This window comes from Leptonychotes weddellii, chromosome 11, assembly GCF_054177405.1.
Source record: "Leptonychotes weddellii isolate Sample4059 chromosome 11, ASM5417740v2, whole genome shotgun sequence".
Lineage (NCBI taxonomy): Eukaryota > Metazoa > Chordata > Mammalia > Carnivora > Phocidae > Leptonychotes > Leptonychotes weddellii.
The window spans coordinates 63,978,450-63,983,417 of NC_138379.1; positions in this window are offsets into that span (position 1 = coordinate 63,978,450).

Genomic DNA, 4,968 nt, shown 5'->3' on the forward strand with positions numbered 1-4,968 from the left:
TCGGCTCTACCATAGCCAGGAGTGGGGCTGGAGGAAAGGTCACAAAGAGGATTGGGGTTACCTCTGTTGCCAGTCCTCAATACATGGGGCATCATTTCACATTGGAATCTAGGGGCACTTTACCTTCTCCTGAATCCTTCTGGGGGCTACAGGCAGAACTGAGTAGAAAGAGTTCTAGCTACAGAATCCTGTTTAAATAGAAGGTGCTCAGTGGAAGGAGTTGGTTAGAATCTACTATTATGAGACGAAAAGGGGCATGTTCCTTTTGGAAAAGTCGGGTGGATACAGCTCTGAGCAGCCAGAGAGCCCAGAAGAGCCCAGAAGAGCCCAGAAGAGCCCAGAAGAGCCCAGAAGCAGACGGGGCTGTACCAGCTGACTTTCCTCCATCACCACCACACCTGGGGCCTGAAGTCAGGGTGCAGGGTCTTCTGAAGCCCTCCACCTCTCCTTCCCAAGCTCCCAGTCAGCCCCCGGACGCCATCTGGTGTCCCAGTCATATACTGAACACAGAGAGGGTATAGACAGTCAAGGTGGATCTAAGGCCACGTAACTATGGATAATCTTGCCCAAGGGCACTTGCTCCCAAAACGTACAGGGTTCTCCAAAGGAGACTTTTGAAGTATGGTGCTGAGTGCGTACAAAAAAAGTGTGTGTGTGTAGCTTATCAATAGGGAAATCATATGAGCCCTTACTTTCCAATCTAATCCAGTAAGTCTGGGTGTTTCCGGGAATATTTATTTTAAAGATCCTTCCCTATAGATTTTGATGCTCAGAGAGAAGGTCTGAGAACCACAATTTAGACTGCAATCTAGCATAGTCCATTTAATTTTTAAAGATTTCCCCCATGTCTTATTTTCATGGCTATATTTCCTTCTTACCACAAAGTTATAGGGAGGAGAGCAATGACAGAAGACACCATGTAGCTTGTGGACCATACTTGTAAGTGCACATACAGATACATAGAAATTTAGATACATAGAAATATGGACATAAACATGTAGAGAAAACTAGAATGACTTCAATCTGCAAAAGCATTCTGCTCACAAGCAAGAGTGGGCACTTGACTTCTTTTCCTTGGGGTCCTGGGAAATGGGTGTGTGTTTCCATGTTCACCTTCTTAGCACTGCTGAGATTCCACCTAAGGATGTGGTCTTAGAAACAGCGGGGAGTTCCTTTTCATTTCTGCTAATCTGTCTTCTCCACATTGTCGGCAGGTCAGTGCAATAAATCAGGGCTGCAATTTTTTTCTACTGTTAAGAAGATATCCATTCAGTGGAATGTGTTTTTAATTCTGCCCACTGGTTCTCAAAATGTGCTGGACATTGGAATCACCAGGAGAGATTTCAAGACCAAATATCCTGGGGCGCCTGGGTGGTTCAATGTGGGTTAAGCGTCTGCCTTTGGCTCAGGTCATGATCCCAGTGTCCTGGGATTGAGCCCCACATTGGGCTCCTTGCTCAGCAGGGAGCCTGTTTCTCCCTCTGCCTGCCGTTCCCCCTGCTTGTGCTCTTTCCCTCTGACAAATAAATAAATAAAATCTTAAAAAACAAAACAAAACAAAACAAAACAAAAAAAACGACCAAATGTCCGGGGTGTAACTCAGACTAATTCCATCAGAATCTCAGGGTGGGTGATTGGTTCTCAGATTATTAGTATTTTTAAAGTCCCCAGGGATTCTGGGGGCATCATGTTCAAGAACAATTAATTTGACCTACACTTCACCTGAGGAAGAAATAAAAGTATAGCAGGAACCTTCACTGAAAAACCAGGAGAAAAATACTCCTTTCCCTTGTACCTACCCCCAGTCATGATCTCGTGATTACTTTCTGTATCCACTTCTCCGTCTGTGGTTTGATTTGCTTTTTTTTTTTTTTTTTTCTTTTCGCAGACTTCAAATATTATCCTGTGGTATGCACCTGTCTTGTAGTTTTGGTACATTCAGAACTGGAAAGTTCTTCTTATGACCCAGCCATTTTCCTTCAAGGTCCAACCATGTGGCCGCCAGTTATATGGATGCTTTTTAAAAATGGAGGTTCCTGGTCTTTGGCCCAAACTCACTAAATCAGAATTGCTAGGGGTGGTTCCATGAATCTGGATTTTTAACAAGCTCCTCAGTGATTCTTATACTTCAAAGTTTGGATATTTCTGCCCTGAACTCACCAGTCCAGTTAAGGTGCAGCCATGTTTAGGGTCCAAAATATTGAGGTTGAAGACCCAAGAACAAGCTTAATAGGAATGTGATATATTTTAACCCCAGGAAGATGAACATTCTGAGAACAGGGATGAGCAGAGGGGCTGATTTTTAAGTTACTAACTACATTAACTCTAGAGATATAAATGAAAATCCCTAAGACTATTCCCCAAGGCTACCCTTAATAAACTGAGATAGGAGAAAGAAATTTCCCAATCCAGGTTCTATATGGGATGCAGTATTGACCACCTCAATAGTGCACAACCAGAAATAATGAGTTTTGAGGCATCTGAGTGGCTCGGTCTGTTAAGCATCTGACTTTAGTTCGGGTCATGACCTCGGGGTCCTGGGATTGAGCCCCGTGTGAGGCTCCACCATCAGTGGGGAGTCAGCTTCTCCCCCTCCGTCTGTCCCCGGGTGGTTCAATGGGTTCTTCTTGTGCACATGCATGCACTCTGTGCACATGCATGCACTCTGTCTCTCATAAAAAAAAAAAAAAAAAGAATGAGTTTTGCTCATGTGTCTGGGTTGCCTGGGAGATTCTGCTGATCTGGACTAGGCTTGGCGAGTCGGCAGTCCGTGGTACGTAGGCTAATGACTTTACTGATCTTGGGTGGGTGTCTCCAGCCAAGGCCACGGCCAGAGCATCTGGAACAACTCCGCTTGCTGCCGGTGTCTCATGCTCCGGCAGCTGGCCCCAGACATGGCAGGATTCTGAGAGAGAGCAGAAGCATGCAAGGTTTCTTGGAACCTAGGTCTGCAACTCGTACAATGTCACTGCTGCCACATTGTTGGCAAAGTCAAGTCACCAGATGAACCCAGATTCAAGAGAAATAGACTCTACCCCTTGATGAGAGAAGTTGTCGAGTCATATTCCAAAGGTTGTGGCTGCTAGAAGGACATTAAGTGTTGCACTTTTGCAAACAATCTACCCCGTCCATTAAACTTTGCCTGTTTGGGTAATGCCTAGCTAGAAGGTACGAGATTCTAACAGCTCTCAGATTGGTCCTGGGCATCGGAAGGGTCTTGCGTGGGAAGGGAAGGCCTTGCGTGTCCACAGTGTGCTCCCAGGATCTTAGACTTTACCGGCGAGAGGCTGGCGTACATCGTCAGAGGGGATGTGAAAAAGTATTCAGGAAATTCATCAAGATAGGCAGAAAACCTCCCAAAGACAGCATTGTACTTGCTTTGCACATCCCGTCTCCACGAGGCCCTGAGATTCTAGTCAGGCTCTGGTTGTCAAGGAGATGTTGTCGTTCCAAAGTGGGACACATCCATTCCTGTGCTCGAGACCTATTGAAAATGGCTTTTGTCTCCTTTTCCGATGAATAAATACAAGTGTTTTAGTCTAACCTTGACGACCCTGCACGGTCTGAGCAAATGACACCTGACAAATTCACCTTCTAATGCAAAACCCTACGCGCCTGGCCTGAATATTGCACTCTGGGTTTTTGCTCCCTTGGCCCTCTCTGCCTAAGTGTGCTGTTCTTCAATCTCTGTGAATCCAAGTCTTAGAAGAAACAGAGTAGCAACTGAAGTGAAACAGACCTGGGAACTGTTCTACCATCCACCTCTTTGACCTTAGACAAGTTACTTAATTTTGTTTGACCTGTTTTGTTTTTTTTTTGTTTTTTTAACTCTTTGAATGGGGGAAACACCCATTTGCGGGGTCACTCTAATAAAAATAATGTATTTAAAGTTCCTAACATTTAGAAGGTTCTTGATAATTGATGGCTGGTTTTACGACCCCTTGCTATACAAACTATTCCCTTATTCTTTCCTCTGTTGGCTGATGTCCCTATGCTAGCCTCTTCCTACCCACACTTCCCCTTTCTTAAGGACAGGGGCTATGCCCGCCTTCATACTGTTATCTACATTTTACAGATGAGGAACCCAAGAAACCACAGGATTAGGTAACTTGTTCAAGGCCAGACAGCTAGCAATGCTTGGCGTTGAGATTTGAATTTATTCTGGGATGTGTTTTCTAAAGTCCTATCTTGTACTGCGGTATCTTGGCCTGGGGTGTCCTGGAAGCAAAGCCAGAAACCACAGTTTAGGAGACCGGAGAAAGTGGAGGACAGGGGAGGGAGAAGAGAAAGGGGGAAAGGCAATAGAGTTGGACCAGTCCTTGATTCTCCGGGCCCTCCGAGTCTCCAGACCAAAAGAAGGAAGCATCCATCCTGTCATTAGTCACTGGCCAGGGGTTAACTGTTAACTCCCAGCATTTCACTTGCCTTGTGCAAAGGCAGTTCCCTCTGGCACCCTCCCACAAGCACTCAGAGCAGCCCCGGGGGCCAGAAGCCAGAAGTCAGCAGTCCAGGGCCACAAGAGATGCTCCCCCACGGAACCTGGCCAAGGCCTCCGCGGAGCTGGCCACCGCAGCGGGGCGGGAGGGAGTTAGCAAGTTACCGTGATTGTGCAATGCTGTTAAAGGGGCGTGCACTAATGCCTCTGGGCAAGTGAAGGAGAGCCAACGGGTGGTGGACAGTTCTGGAACCAGGTCCATTTTCCTAAATTTCACCTTGATGCCAAGATGAAGGATTTGTTAACGGTCGTTTTAGGAGCAGGCTCGTGCCAGAGGGAGTATGAAGTCTTGCCTCAGCTGCCTTCGAAAGAGTTCTATGGAAAGATTCGGCTCACCTGTGTTTTGAAACATGTCAAGGATGTGAGATTAAGGAGAAGAGACGTTCTTCAAAAAAAAAAAAAAAAGGAGAAGAGACGTTCTCTGCCACTGACTCTGTTCTCAACCCAAAGTGAGAACGTGATGTGATGTGCAT